At 43.4% G+C, this 17,016-nt stretch overlaps 1 long non-coding RNA gene across 1 annotated transcript; it reads right to left on the reverse strand.

Moving 5' to 3' along the window:
* Positions 1-486: 486 nt before the first annotated feature.
* On the reverse strand, positions 487-3,137 carry LOC131402096 (uncharacterized). Its single transcript, XR_009218268.1, has 3 exons — positions 3,106-3,137; positions 2,685-2,815; positions 487-565 (listed from the first exon to the last, which is right to left on the reverse strand). It is a non-coding gene; the product is annotated as an uncharacterized LOC131402096 (long non-coding RNA).
* Positions 3,138-17,016: the final 13,879 nt, after the last annotated feature.

Here is a 17,016-nt window from a genome sequence, read left to right on the forward strand (position 1 = left end):
AGAACACTTCCACCACTGTAGAAAGTTTCAGTTCATTTGTGCTCATCTAGAGCGGGACTTGGCAAACTATAGCCTGTGGATCAGAAACCACATGACCCCCAAACCTGTAAGTCAGCTTCACACACAGCTGGAGGCCCTCACTGACCATCTGGCCCAGTGGCTTTCAGTGCAGAGATAAGGAAACAAAAGTCCAGAGAGGGGAGGTGACTAGCTTGAGGTCACAGAGCTGTCTAGGAGAAGATGACGGCCTCCTATATCACACGGGTGTCCTTTTTCTCTCTCTCTATGGTGGGTAAAGACTGGGGGACTATGCCACCTCCTGCCAGCCTGAGAAAGTTCAATGTTCTCTCAACCCCAGGCATCCAGAGTCCACAGAAAAGCCTCACTTCCTTTCCCAATGACCAGGGAGCCTTACCATCCCCAAGGACATTCTTCCTGTCCAGGGTCAAGTTCTGCAGCTGGATCCATTCTGGGTCAGCCGCAGGAATTCCTCCTAGATGGCAACTCTGTCCAGTCTCTGTGCCAAGGCGGCAAGGTACACAGGGAGTCCACTCCAGTGTCGTTACTGTGGGGGACAGACCTGGAAGGGCACAAGGGATGAACAAGGGTGTCTAGAATTCTACCCTGATTCTAGATTCCCTGCTTCTGTGTCCTGTCCAAGATAACTTTCTGCAATAATGTAAACATTTGTCTGCACTACCAAATACACTCATTACTAGCCTCATGTTGTTATCAAGCACTTAAAATGTGGCTAGTGTGTGTGAGTGAGGAACTGAATTTCTCACGTAATTTCATTTTAAGTAATTAATTTATAAATAAATAACCACAGGGAGAACATTTTTGAAACATTTGAGAAAGGACTTCTGCAAATGCATAAAAACAATGAGAACACTGGTAAAAATTATCAAAATCAACTTTTCAGAAGACTAGAAATTAATCAACGGCTTGTAAGAATCTGAGGAGGGTTTAGTGAAGAAACATGGTGGAATCTTGATAACGGGAGCAAACTTTGTGGCATTATAACTTGCACTATTCCCATCCTGCTCTCACAATATCCTCCATAAATTTGAGAACCATGGTAGCTGAGACAACCAGCAGCCAAGGAACCATAATGGGTTTGGAGCTCTGAAAAGAACCATCCCCATCGAACTGTCACTAGCTGACCTTCCTGGCACCTTCCCGAAAAAGCCCCATGTTCAGGGCTTGACGTTACTTGACTCAGACTTGCCCAGGGAGGAAAGTCTGTCCCCAGGGCACTTGCTAAAAATATTCAGGGCTAATTGTTTTCTATTGTAGTTGCCTGAGGGAGTGAGGCAGGTAAGAGGAGAGCCAAAAGCTTAGAAGAAAAATTGGGGGAGTGAGATATCCACAGGGGGCTTTGAAAAGCTCCAGTGTATTAGCGGGCATCTAGAAGGCCACAAGTGCTCAGGACTGTGGTACGCCCAGGAAAGACTTGAGAACATGTTAATCTCTCACCTCTAGTTGAAAGGTTGGCTTAATATCTGAAAACTTGACTATGTATTACACAATAATAATAGAATAAGGGCCAATACCACGCAATCTCGACTACATATACAGAAAAGAATTTCACAAAATACAACACCCTTCATGTCTAAAAAAGAAAACACTCAACAAATTCGGACTAGAAAAAAACTTTCTCAACCTACAAACTGCATAGTTGAAAAACACACGGCTAACACCACATTCAATGGTGTAAGACTGAAAATTTCCCCCTAAGACCAGGGACAAGAAAATGATGTCTTCCCATATCTCGTATGTTAATCACAGGTACTAGAAGTTCTAATGAGGGTAATTAGGCAAGAAAAAGGAATAAAAGAAACCCAGATTGGAAGGGAAGAGGTAAAACTATTTGTTTTGCAGATGAGAAGATATTGTATATAGAAAAACCTAAAAAATACACTCCTCTCCACACATAATATGTGAATCGTATCCTAATAGGTGTATAAAAAATTTAAATTGCCCCATGTGGTTAGCGGCTCCACTATTGGAGAGCACATTTAGACTGCTGATATTTGTTGAAAGTCTCCAGAAGAGGAGGAGGAGCAGGATGCTGGAGGTTGGTGGCACCAAATGTTAATGCTTTTCTCATCCTCCGAAAACCTATGGAAGGGGATGTTAGGATTATCTGACAGGGATGTGGGGCAGAATGGGCACAATGTCAGTGACTTCCAGATCAATGATGTGTCACGGGAGCTCAGAGTCATCAGCCAGCAGCTCAGCCAATCCTTCCAATCTCCTCAACCTACATCAAGTCGGTGACCAGGCAGGAGTGGAATATGTCTCAAAACTGGCTGCCTCTGTAGAGCTTGGTGACCTAGAACAAACGCGAGGGAGAGTGGCTGAGATGGAGGTATCCTGGGGACACAGGGAGGCCACTGGAGCCAGTAAAGGATCACAGACCTTTGGGCAAGGGAGACCTGACTTCAAATCCTGGCTCTGCCCCTACCCCACTGTGTGACCTTAGGCACAATACTCCCCTTTCTGAGCTTCAGTTTACCCATGAGAGAAATGAGGAAGGCAGCTAGGACATCAACTCTGGACACTGAGAGAAGCCAGACATGCAGGGAAAGTGAAGGGTTGAAACAATCACATAACAGATGTAAGTCAGATGGAGGAATGACGATGCCCTCTGGGCAAGGAGAGACGGGAGAGGGAGACCCCACCTGATCCTGGGTGTCCCTCAGCAGTGTGGTGTACTCCGAGGATGTGGGCTCTGAGTTGCTGAGGTTCCAGCTGATGATGCGGAAATGTAGCTGGTGCTCTCTCTTGATGGATAAACTCTGGGCTGCAGAGCCTGGTGCCACTGAGAGGAAGAGCAGACAGGTGGAGACACTTAGCTCCCAGCACAGAGGCATGGTGGCCCACGGGGTCAGGGTGGTGGGTGCAGACAGCGTCCACACTGGTGGCTGCCCCATCCTTCTCAGGCTTAGGGAGAGAGGGATGTGGGGATTCTAGAGAGAGGTCCTGAAACCTCTTGGGGTGGGGGACAGAACAGGAAGGAGGAAATGGGTGGACAGTGGGGAGACAGAGAGGGGTGGTCACAAAAGTGGTCATTAGGGGCAAATGCTCAGTGGAGGGTCTCACCTGAGGGAGACCAGTCTGCAACTCGAGTAGAAGGGATCCAGGCTGCTCTTCTTGAACAATGATCCATCTGGGGAGGAAGGAAGAGGAGGAGGAGCAGGAGGGAAAGGGGTTGAGGGAGGGGCTGGGTGGGATTTAACCCACCAGGAGCTGCTGGGACCAGGGTCTCACCAGGCTCTGCAGGACCCTCTCAGTGAAGTTGAACATGGCCTAGCCGTTGCTCATGTGTGATGAATACTGTAGGGTGGAGATGGTGACATTGACTGTGAGGGTCTTCAGGTTGTGCCCCAAAGCTGCAAGACGAGAGGGAGAGCGATGGCCATCTCTGAAAGCTGGCCTGAGACCAGACCAGAGTCCTGCACTCATTATAATCTGTCGTCTTCTGTCCCAGTGGCACCACCACCCACCCGTGTGGTCACCCAAGTCAGAACCAGCATATCCGTTCAGCTCCTCCTCCCTCCCAGTAACACCCATTCACCTTGCACAGTGGTCCTCACATACACTCCCTCTCTCCATCCCTGTCCTAGCTCAGGTCTTAACTTCCTTCACCTGAACCAACACCCCAGCAGGCTCACTGGATGCTCTGTCTAAAGGATGTTCTACATGGACTACTAGAAGAATCTTTCTGAAATGAATACCTCACTAGGGCCACCACTGCTCTAGTACCACCCACGGCTCCCTATGGCCTTCAGTGTTTAGTTCAACCTTCTTGACCTGGCACTCAAGGCTCTACTCAATCTGGTTCCTGCTGACCTTTCAGTCTCATTTTATCCATCTACTGCGGGTAAAACATTATGCTTCATGCAACACAAATTCGTTTCAATTCTCCCCATACGGAATGTTGTTTCTGGCCAGAGCCTTTGCTCATGGAATCCTCTCTGCCAGGAAAACCCTTCATCCTCTATTTGCCAGGGTCCCTCCTACTCATTCTTAAAGATTTCATTCTGGTGAAACTTTCTCTAGCAAGCTCCTCCTCTCCAAATTATGCCAGGAGCCTCTGCCCAAAATATCCCACATTTTATTATAATGGTGTGTTAATTTCACAAGACTAGGGGCTCTCCGATGCTGGCCTTAAACTGAATCGTTGGTATAATCTTTGTGATCAGCATGATTGCCCTAAAACCATAATTTCACACCCTGGCTTCCCAGCTCCTGGATCACACTTGGCTCATGGGGAGTGGGGCCAGAGAGCTTCTCTTGGGAAGGAAAAGGGGTCCCCAGATACCTTTGGTGGCTTCTGGTGGCACAGGTGATGATCAAGTATGCAGGGACGTGTTAGCCAGCTTGGGAGCTGTGGATAAGTCTGTCATCAGGGAGGGAGAGTGTGTGGGAGGAGCCCCCAGGCTCACACAGGCTCCAGCACTGCCTGTCTCAGGACCACCATTCACAGGTGAAGCATAAATGAGAGTGAGGGGACGGGTGACTGTGTGAGCAGAGGAATGAGCAAGCCTGTGGATGAGAGGAGCCCGAGAGAGAGATAGGTGAACAAGAGTGACTGAACTCGGAGGAGAGACAGATAGGCAGAAAAATGGGCAGATGGATGGGATAACTGGAAAAGGAGGAGCAAGGGCAGGGCTTTAGTAGAATTAAAGTGAAAATCAGATGGGGTCAGAATGTGGTGGAGAACATGTCTGTGTCTAAGGCTTTCTCACACTGGGCTGGGACTCTCCACCAGAACCCAGGAGGGAGAGAAGGGATGAATTAGGGCCCTTCCAGGTTCTTCCCTCATCAAGGACAGCAGGTGAAGGAGAACAATTGCTCCCAAACCCCAAATGCAGACGGGACACAGGAGATCAGGGCCAGGAATACTCACTGTTGGTAGCCAGGGCCAAGGATCCATAGGTGTAACCTGTGGAGAGAAGGAGAGAGGAACTGAGCAAAGTTGGGGTGAACATAAAACATTAAGGAAGAGGAAGGATATAGGGACCTTTGTGGGAAAAGCAGAGGGGAAAGAAGAGGGGACGAGTGGAGGGGTGTTCACGGGGAAGGCAATGAGATGGAAGGTGGCTAGACCCAGTGATCACACAGTGATGAGAAGACTGAACCCAGACCAGGACGATAGAGAGATGGATCATAACTCACTTTAGAGCAACGGAGGGAACACAGAACTCAGACTGGGAGAGACAACGTGGCTGTAGCACAGCCCCTCACCACTGACGTAGAGGTTGTCCCAGTCCAGGGTGAAGGAACCCAGGTGAGTGACACGCTGAGTCTCATGGCTCAGCACCCAGTAGAGTTACTCTCTGTCCAGCCCGGGACCTGCGGGGGTCAGAATGTAAGGTGCAGATGATGTCCACCACAGTGGCTGCCCCACACTTCTCAAGCATGCGGGAGGAAGATCATGGGGATATGGAATACTGAGCAGGGGTTGTTCTGGGTGTGGAAAGCGAGAGAGGGGAAGGGAGGAAGGTGATGGAGATGCTGAAGGGGCTGCTCTGATGCCTACAGGGTCTCTCCTAGGTGTCTCCCGTGTGAGACAACCCCCTCACAAGTAAGGCCTGACTTCTTTTAGGATGTAGAGGGGGGGCCTGTGAGTGGCAAAGAGGGGTGAACTCACAGACCTGGGTGAGGGGGGCCTGCAGGTCTGCACGGACAGCAGCGAGAACAGTCAGTGCCCTGCGCCATCTGACACATGCAGTCAAGAAAGTACCGTTATGTTCTCTCGGTTCTACACTCCATGGTCTCTTCTTTCTACTTCTTTCCTACTCCACAGCCATCACTCAGGCATAGGGGACAATCATCTTATTCCTAGTCTTATTCCCAGCACCTCCTATCTTGCCTATTAAGTCTTCATTCTTAACCATGAAGTCCATTTTAACCCACATGCTTAGACCAAACGCTAATCACATCATCCTTCTATTCGCATCTCTCCAGAGTCTTCCCACTGGTCTTAGAACAGAGTCCCAAGTCACTCCTGATCTGGCCCTGCCTGTCCCCCCTCGCTGGTGTGGCTCACACCCTTATCCCTGTGTTGACTCGGCTCAGCCATCCTTCTTCTCAGTTCATGGACACAACAGGCTCTCTGCTTCAGAGGTGTCGTCATGCGGTCCCTCTGCCTGAAACGATCTCTTGAACACACTCCCACACCCTCACTCCAGTATAACCCTCTGACCAGCTAAATCCAGTCCCAACTCCAGCTCTCAAGCTAAATATCAGTCCTTATCAAGAGGGCTTCTCTGCCCCCTCAGTTTGATTCCCCTTGTGCCATACTCCCATATCACTCTCATCATTAATTTTTCAAAATCCAAATTCCCAAATACAATATAAATTCCATGGAGGTGGTACAAGGTCTCTCTGGTTCTCCAGATCCCCATGCATGTGCCCCAGGGCCTGGCTTATGAAATGAGGAACCATCCTGGTTTGTCTAGGATTGCCCTGGTTTGAACATTAAACGTCCTGTGTCCTGGAAAACCCCACTGTCCTGAATAAACGAGGATGGTTGGTCACCATTAATTATACACTCAGAGACTATCTATTGCATGACAAGCACACATTCCCCTCAAGAACATCACAGGAAAGCTAGAATGAAAAAGGCACACACACGTACACACACAATTAGTAGAGGCCAACAACTAAATACAAAATTACTTAACAAGATTCTCTGCAACGTGAATCACCACACCGTTATTTTAGAAAAGTTTCAAGAAACAAAGTTAATTCCCTTTAGAAGGCAAGGTGGAGAGGACAGTCCTTTTGGAGACTAGCGCCCTTCCCTTCAATCTACAGTGTTGCTTAGTACTCCTTCAAATGATTTGAAATGTCATAAAGAAAAAAATGCTCAAAGTAAATCTGGCTACTGGCAAATTCAATTTTTAATTTGTTATTAATACAAATAAGTTCAAATCATCTTTTTCCCTGAATGCTCCTTTATTTCAAATTTATGTGGAGGATTTATAGGACTTTAGAAATCAAATTGAATGGGTCTAAGGAATGTTGCTGAGTATCCCTGCTAATATTTCATGGGATGTCTTCTAATACTACATACACACGCAAAACATTTCTGTATTTATATTATATATAAATCCTGACTTTTGAGTATTATGCAATGCAAGTAAATCTATATTTTCTACTATAATACACATTTACAGTTATTTAAGTTCGTTTCATGTGTTTTTACTTGCATATAACTGTACTTACTGAAATATTTACCACACAGAACCACACACAGCTTACCGTCTTTCCATCCACCAAATATCAATAATTTTTCTCAAGATACCTTCACTCTCAGTGACTCCAGGTGGTGACAACCTGAGCACAGGAAAGCTCACTAGCAGGTCTTCTGCACAGCGGAGGCTGCCGGAACCTGTTGGTACCTTGTCCACAGGGTACTCACATGGTCACACAGATATCCATGGATCAGCAAGGACAGGTGGACCCTGAGCCTGGTTTCACCTCAAACTTGAGCTCCAAGGATGCTTTTCGAGTCTGAGGCGGGAAAAAAAAGCACGAACAAGCTTTTGAGGCCTTTTATAGGGTGTTGCATGGAAAAGCCAACCCCATTCACTTTTCTTTTTTTCTATTTACTGATTTAACTCTAACTGTTGGCTGTGGCTGGCTTTTCCCGTTTCCTATCCAGCCACCTGTTGCTCCCCGAGATGGGAGAAATCAGCTTCGTGCTGTGTGCACTTGAGTCGCTCAACTCACTTGGCTGAACAGAGACTTTTTGGTGACTCTGGACCCTTTAAACAAGCTTGTCATTTAGGGACCCTGTAAGTGACTTGCCGACTTTTCAACAATTTCCACACTTCGTTCTGGGCTCGGAAGATTTTCAGGCCCTGGACCAGGTTTCCCAAACTCGTCACCACTGACATTTGGGGCCGGATAATTCTCTGTCGGGCCGTCCTGGACCCTGGAGGACAACGAGCAACATTCCTGCCTCTCCCTCTAGATGCCAGGAGCGCCCCCATTAGTAACAACCCAAACATCGCCTCCAGAAGCGGCTAAAGCCGCCTGGGGACAAAATCACACGGAGGACGGTGACGGGAACTCTGAGGAGGGGACGCCGGCGCCGGGAGCCAGGAGGAACAGCAGCCTCTGGGGCCCTGAGCGAATAGCCCGGGGGAAACGGGGCTCGGGGAGGACGGAGGGACACCGGGCCCTGATGGGGTTGCTCGTGGCCCAGGCCCCTCCCTGGACCGTGACTGGAGCCGGGACCACCCGCCACTCACCGAGCCCCGCCTCTGATGCGAACGTCCAAGGGAATGCGATCCGCGCCGAGAAGACGGAACACACTGCCCAGAACGCCCGCTCCATCCACGGCGCCGCCTGCGCTTCTGGTTCCGGTCTCAGGCGGGCGTTTGGGGAGGACGAATGTTTGGGAGTTGCGGGTTGAGGCGGTGGGCGAGGCGAGGCCGCGCACCCCAGGCTCGGGGGAGGTGTCTAGTTTCTAGAGTGAGTGAGAAGCTGGAAAGCGGGCTGGGTCAGCATCAGGGACAGGGACAAAATCTAGGGGCGGGGCTGTGTGCGGGAAGCAGTTCTAGGGGCGGGCTGTGGGCGGGGCCAAGGCTGTGAGTGACAGCAGGCTGGGGAGGCAGTTCTATGGGCGGGAACAAGGGTGCAGGCAGGGCAATGAGCCCGGACCAGGCTGTGGGCGGAGGCAGGCCCGAACATTGTGGGCGGAGACCAGTTCCAGGGGCGGGAAGAGGCGGGTGTGTGGCTGGAATAATTCAGGCAGACTTCACAGGGGGAGGAAATCAGCTCCAGGGCCTTGGCTGGAGGCGAGGCTTTCCGTGGACCCCTAGACGGTACAGGTAGCTGGATGTTGAACAGCTGTTCTTCATTCCTTTCCCCACCTTTACATAGCCTCATAGAATGATGTGCCCATATTTAGAATTCTAAATTTTTTGTGCATTTCCTGTTCTTAATTTCCTTAAAAAATTGTATCATATATTCACCTTTCTCTACAACTTGCTGTTCCAAGCCAGTAGATAAGGATATAACGCTATTTTAATTTTAAAAATCTGGGGGGAGGGAGGCCTACGTCGTAGGTGCATGTATAGGAAAACTTCAAAGAGTGGTACAAAGTCAATAAAATATTCTCACTCTACCACTGTCCCCCGGTACTTTTGCACAGAGATAAACATCCTTTCCTCCTCTATCCTTCCAGACATACTGCGTATATGAGGGACGGTGTATATATTCAAGCCCAAGAGGGATGTCCCCAAGCAAAACGTGAAGCCCATGAATTGTCTCATGCATCAGAAGTTGAGGAGAAGAGATTTAATTTTCTGGTGGAAGGAGATGAACCAGTGATGAATCCATAGGAAGACAACAAAGAAACAAGAGAATTTTACCATTTAAACGGTCAAAGGAAAAAGTGAGAAAGAAAATATATTCATACCATCTGATGTAGCACATCTCTGGATAAGATTCATATGCTATAAAATGGTAAACACTTATGTCATAAAACAGTAGACATCGAATTTTTATTTATCCTAATTCATTAAATATTTATATTGGGCAAGGGAAATTATGTTTTTAACATATATAAGAACTCTTCATGCTGATTTTTTCAGAGAAGAAAGAAACTATAAATAGTCAAAAGCTGAAAAATGAAATCGCTGTATGAGTAGCTAATTTAGAAATATAGATTTTCAACCAGAAAATTAAAGTTGTTTTTGGAACCAGAGTCAAGAGTAGGGAAGGTAGCATTTCATTATAAGGCTTAAAGTATTATTTGAGAGATGTGCGTATACATACACACACACGCACACACACGGGCGCCTGAATTTGTATTCCAAAGGGATCATCAAACTCTATGAAGAATTTGTAAAAAGGATTCACTTTGCAACAGTAGAACGTATTTTGAATACTACAGAATTCAAGCATTAAAAAAGCTGTCATCATCCTGGTGGAAAAATGAATGGGGCATCACTTTCCAACCTACAGGGTGGTAAGCATTTTACATACATTACTCTTGACTTTTCTCACAACAACCCATAAGGAAGAGGGTATTATCTATCTCCATTTTGCAGAAGAGGAAATTGGTGACAGCATATTGCTAAAATTTTCATATAAGTTCTCAATAGATATTGTTTTATGTTAAAATTGTTTATTGAATTTTCTTTTCATTAATAAAATATGTGTCACTCTTAAAAATAAGCAAAGACTGTGTAAAAACAATTTAGCAAAACTACAGTTTTCTTTTGATATAATTAAATATAACAATCACTTTATTATTTTTCTGTTCTCTGCCTCACATCTACGAAGACACTTCCTATCCTAAAGGCTTACTAGAACACTCTACTAAAAATCAAGAATCAGGGAATACCCATATTATACAAGGTTCCTGAATACATGCAAAAAAAGCCATTATAACAAATTTTTGTACCAAAACCTTAGATCGTTCATGAACTGATAACAACACAAATCATGATTAGGCAAGGTATTTCTGTAGAATGACAAATATTTAAACTTTAGACATTTAGAAAGGTAGTTCATTACAGTAACTAATGTGTAAAAGAATAATTTTTTCAAACTCACTAAGTGCCAGGAAATCATTTGACAAAATGCACTGCAATATTATTCACAATAACCAAGATATGGAAACTACCTAATTGTGCACCCGTGGGTGAAAGGATGAAGAAAATCTAGGGCATCTATACAATGGAATATTATTCAGCCTTAAAAAGGAAGGAAATCCTGTATTCAGAATTGCTTGCCTGAATCATTTAGTAGCCATGTGCTTTCTTCCTTAGTACCCTCTGATCCATTCGCCAACCAGGTACCAAGGTGATCCTTTTACAATGTAAGTGCCACAACATCTAATGGATCCCTAAATGAGATTTTGGAGGTGGATTGCCTGGGTACCAGCTGTGTGACCTTGGTCAATTATATAACCTCTAATGTTCCTCATCCGTACAATAGAGGTTAATAGTATTGTCTCCATGGCATTGTTGTGAGGATTAAATGAGTGAATACATGTCAGGTGCCTAGAATGTGCCTAGCATATGATAAGGTATCATGAAAAATTTAACTGTAATTATAACCAAATTAAATATTGTGATGGCTTATTAATTAATTTGAACCATATGAAATTTCTAATATTCAACTATTTTGACCCATTATTATTTTTGAATAAATTATAAAACTCAGTCAAGGCAGGTTGTGTAGAGTCAAAAAGGATTGGATAAATGAAAATGTTATTACATTAAATAAGCTGAAATAGATTGCTTTGCAATTTACAAAGCAGTTTCTCATACTTTGTTTCATTTTACCTCTATAGAATGATTTTCAGGGTATTATTACCACTGTCTCTGAAGGAGTAACTGACTTTCCCCAAATCACACCACATTAAATAACACAATTAGAGTGGAAACATCATTTCAAGTATAAATCCCAAACGATATTTTGTTTCCCCTTCATAATATCATCAGTCTTCTCAAGAAAGTGATGAAATAATGCTGATTCATAGGAACTTAGTCTTAAAGAGACATACTCTCAGATGATAAACACTATGTCTTTGAAACAGGGGTGTTGTGAGAAGAAACTTGGGACCCATGCTTTCTGGGTTTTCAAGTCCATGATTAGACTTCTGGTAAACAGTCAAAGAAGGGAAAGGGTGAATAATAGTCCAGAATGAAAAAAGTTTGACGTATATGTAACTTTATTGATCACCTCAAGATTCTCTTTTAGTTTATGGTCTGTATCACCCTACTAGAATATAAATGCTCTTAGGGTAGATCACTGCTATCGTGCAGCAAGTGGTAGGCGCTGAGTAAATATTTATTAAAGGAATGAAAGTGGCCTTGAATACATCTCCCTTTACTCACCAGAGAACAGCCCCATAACATGCAAATGACATCATTAACAAATTTTAAAAATCTTATCCTTATTAGCTCATAACCATGGATACAAGGGTCCCATTTATTTCATACTTTCTAAGTACTCAAGCATTCTGGTGTATTAGGGAGTGTTTCCACAGCCTTGCTGTAAAATAAAACAAGACTTTTTGGCCCATTGATTGCTGTTTCCAGCAGAGCCCATCTCTATACTTACCTCTAAATAATTAACTATAGATTTGTTGTCCCAATGAACAGCAATTTGGTATGCAACCTGTTTTATCAGTGTCATGCGAAAGTAGACATTTGATATGTCTTTAAGGGGTGATATGGATAATAATGTTGATGCAGAAGAAGACAACTAAATATTCTCTCTGGTCTTTGTCAAGTGCATCTGGGTGAAGAGCATCTTGTTACTGGATTTCAGAACTCAAAAAGACTCGTTCAACTCTTCATGTTACAGGTGAAGAAACTGAGGTTTAAAGAGGTTGAGAGATTTGACCAAGACTAATTCCTGGGACTAGAGAAAGATCCTCTGATTCTCAGCTGGACACATTGTCATAAGATCTCCAGCTCCAAACAGCCAAGAGAAGCAATTCTGTTGATTTCCAGGCAGAAATGATTCCTCTTCACGTTTTTACTTTTTCTCCCTTAGATGACTGCTCTGCCCTGACAAGGAATTTATCTGATGTTTACGCTAAACTTAAGAAGAGGAAAATGCTCCTGGCAAACACTTGTGATTCAGTGTGGCAATGGAGAGCACAGTCATGAAAAAATGAGAATCAAAAGAATAAGAGGTAAATAATATTAGAGAAGAAGAGAAAACCTATTATTTTAGTGGGTCATAACTTATAAAGTTTAGAACTGGTGAATAAGTGCAGTAATGTATAAGGAAGCTAGATTCCTATATGAAATATCAAAAATACTGTTACATGAGTAAGAATTAGTTTAAACATGTAAATAATTATTCCATTCCTAAGAGCAATGAATTATTTAAGATGAGTAGTTAAAATAATTGGAACTGCACATTAGTTATATGAAGAAGATTATAAAGAGATACAAAGCATGTAAAAGCTCTGATTAAATGCAGAGATATACTATACTTGTGATTGAAAACAGTGTTTCAAAGATATCAATTTTTCAAACATTATTCAGATTCCATATGCTTCAAATCAACTTTTAAAATGATGTAGTGTTTGTTTTATAGACTAAAAGATATCCATTTGTAAAATAAAACACTGGACCATCAACTAACATTATTCACAAGTAAATCATTCCAAATGGATTATAAGGGCTAAAATTAAAAATAAAAATCCCCCACATATAGCAGTGGTGGATGGCAATATAGAAGAATATCCATAATCTTAAAATTAGTGAAGATATTCTTAATATATATGCTTAAAGATGTCTGGTTGAAAAGAGGAAGGAGTAAAAGTAAAATGGAACGTGATATGGTCTTTGATTTTCTTTCAGAGACTTAATCTAGAGAAAAATATTCCAGTCTACGATATTGGATAAAGAAATAGAAATCTGTGATAATTACACAAATAATGAGAGGACATACATAAATGGTAGCGTAATGTATCAGCTAGCTTCTGCTGTATAACAAACAAAGCAAAAATTTGGTGGCTACAAATAAGAATAGTTTATTTTTTCTCAAGATTCTGTGGGCTAACTGGGCAGTTATTTTGATCTGGACCTATTGGTGGCTCAGCTGGGATTGGCTGGTCTAGGACGGCCTTACTCACATATCTGATTGTTGACTTGTAGTCACCTGGAGTAATAGAGATGTGCAGTCTATCTAGACTCATTCACATGTTGATGGCCTCAGGCTTCCCAAGGGCAGACAGAGAAGGACAAGTACCAACAATGAGCAAGTGTTTTTCATGCCTTTGCTTATGTCATTTGTTCATGTCCCATTGGCCAAAGCAAGTTACAAAGCCAAATCTACCCAGAGTCAACGTGGGATGCCACGACCAAACAGACAGTGGGAGAAGACTAATGTGTGGCCATTTTTGCAATCTTTCACACATAATTTTAGAGGAGAATTAGTATGAAAGTTTTTGTATTTGATCATTTGAATGCCCAAGGAAAATTGTACAAAGCCAAAACAAACGTAAAGCAAAAAGTTAAGTGTAGATGTAAGGTAAGTTTAGTTGGTACTTAAAGTGGATCTGCAAAAATGTGGTAGTTTTTTTTTCAATTGTAGACAAGTTCTTGTGACCTATGAAAATAACTTACATTTCGATTATTGTCTCCTTGAATGTGTTTAATTCGTTAACACATTTGATGTGTTTCTCTCTGGCCTTAGGAAAATAACGTAGCACTTGGGAGCAAAGATGCAACCTAATAGCCCCACAATGGAGGCCAAGATGGAGCAGACATCCACGGCCACCATGACCTTGCGCTTGGTGCTGTGGTAGACGGGGAGGAAGGTGACCCAGACACTGCAGAACACCAGTATGCTGAACGTCAGGATCTTGGCTTCATTAAAGGTGTCAGGCAGGTTCCTGGCCAGCAAAGCCACAGTGAAGCTGCCCAGGGCCAAGGAGCACAGGTATCCCAGGACACAGTAGAAAGCAGTGACCGAGCCCTTGTTGCACACGATGAAGATGTGGCCGTGTTCAGTGTGTGCATCTGTGTCAATGAAGGGAGGAGAGGTTCCCAGCCAGATTCCACAGAGACTCAGCTGGATAAAGGAGAAGATGTGAATGATGAAGTTAGGTTCCTCTGACACCAACAACTGCCACATCCTTCTCCCTTGTGCAGTGACCTTGAAGGCCACAGCCACAGTCATAGTTTTGGCCAAGACACTGGAAACTGCCACAGTAAATACAACTCCAAATGTGATTTGTTGAAGACTGCAGGTGGCTGTCTTGGGACGACAAATGAAGAGTAAGGAGCAGAGGAAGCAGAGGGTGAGGGATATGAGCAGGATGTAGCTGAGAGTCCGATTATTGGCCTTGACTATGGGAGTGTCTTGGTGCTTCACAAAGACCCCCGGACCACAGCTGTGAGGACAGAAAAGCACAGAGCTGTGCAGGCCAGGGCCATCCCCAAGGGGTCCTCATAAGCCAGAAAGGTCATAGTTTTTTTGAGGCAGCAGTCACACCCTCTGTTGGCATACTGAAGATCTGGACACTTCACACACTGATCCATGTCTGGGGAGAGATGCAAATTGTCCTCAGCCCAGGTTCAGTCATTCTCTCTCATTCGCATGCCCCCAAAGAAGGCATTGGGTAATTTTAGCCAATTGTCTTCCTTTGTTGCTCCAGGCACCAAATAACAGAATGCTCTGCAGAGAACCATTCCCAGTTAATACTGCCCATCTTCTTTCTGGTTAAGTAAACAAAGCTATTATCCTTCTCAGTATTTATCTTGCATATTCATGAAAGCACTTTTTTCTCAGCAGAAAACCAAATGTCATCCCTGTCTCTCTGAGCTATACCCCTGTAAGCTATGGCTTAGATTTACTCGTTCAATGAGCAAGCAGTTATTGGAAAACCTCCATGAGCCAGATAATATGCTACATTCTGGGGAAACAGAGATGACCAAGTCATAGACCTCACTCCTTGGGAGTTTCAAAATGAGACCTTTTCTATCATCTAGAATGATCTCCAAAACATTTCATATTGATTTCACTTCCACCACTTCTGTTAAGATTTTAGTCACTTCTCTCCTATGTTATCATAAGATCCTTTTACTCTGGTTCCCTGCCCTTGTCCTGCATCACAAGAGATACTTCTACATGTAAGTGGGATCATGTTTACCCTCCATTAAAAAATCCGACAAACTCTTAGGAAGACCAAAAAGACTGTATACCCTTGGTCTTGCCTACCTCTACTACCTCTGCTCTGATTTTTAAAATTCCCAAATCTTCATGTGGTTCTGAAACTGTTCCGTACACACTCATCCCTGCAGGTAGCAATACATGCTTTTTCCTTCTACAGGGGCATTGCTCCTTCCTCTTTACGTCCCTTTAAATTCTCTCACTTTTCACGTTTAGAACTACAATCTGCCTGATAAAGTTTTCTATGGATGGTGTGAGGTAGGGTTGGCGAGTCATTGTCTTCTTCCTGAAGACAGCCAATTTACCCAACATGGTTTCTTGAAAAGTCTTTCATTTTCCCACTCCTCCTCAGTGTTTCCTTGTAAATCAGACGTCTATACGTGAGTCCCTATATGAGCAGCTTGTATCTGAACTTACCATTTTGTTCCGTTGATTTTCTTGTTTATCCTCTTGATGAACCTCCTCTATTGTGATGCTATAATACTTGATGTCAGGTAGAGTAAGTCCTCCCACTCTATTCATTGTCTCCAAGATTTTCTTAGCTAAGTTTTTCCTTTATCATTTTCATAAGAATTGTATCAATTGTAATTTCCACAGAACGGGTCATCGTTTTAGCTGCAATTTTGTGGAAGCTCTAGATTAACTGGGATAGTTTTGATATCTGTAGAATTCTGAGTCTGTTCAGTCACGAATTTGATTTATCCCTCTACTTCTTTCAGTCTTCCTCCATTTTTCTAAATGCTGTTCTATAAATTTATGGACAGAAATCTTTTGAAAGTCTCATTAAAGTTATTTCTAGGTACTTCATACTTTAAGATGTTGTAAAGGTCATTTTTTTAAATTTAAAATTTGAATGCTTATGACGGGTAGATGGAAGCAAAACTTTCTATATTAACCTTGTATTCAGCCACCAATAAACTCAGTTAATACCTTAATTTATATGGTTTTTACATTTATAGCATAATATCATCTGAAGATAACATCAATTTTACTTCTTCCTTTGAAGTAAATTATTCCTTTTATTTCTTTTCCTGCCAATATTGTATCAGGCAAGACCTCCAGCCTAACGGCTTATAGAGGCAGTGATGTTTTACATTTTTCTCTTATCCTTGCTTTCAACAGTGCACCATCAAGTTCCATTCTGTGAATACTGTTTATGGGAGTAAGAGAGTTTCCTTCTGTTCCTGATTTGATAAGTGCTGTTTCTGTTGTTGTTTGTTTTAAAATATGAATATGTGTTTAATTTTACTAGTTTTTCTTACAGTTATTGAGAGTATTATTTCTCTTTTTTCAGAGATTAGTGTACTGAGTTACATTGCATGAACCTAATTTGGTCATGATATG

Source organism: Diceros bicornis, assembly GCF_020826845.1.
Source record: "Diceros bicornis minor isolate mBicDic1 chromosome 30 unlocalized genomic scaffold, mDicBic1.mat.cur SUPER_30_unloc_1, whole genome shotgun sequence".
Taxonomy (NCBI): domain Eukaryota; kingdom Metazoa; phylum Chordata; class Mammalia; order Perissodactyla; family Rhinocerotidae; genus Diceros; species Diceros bicornis.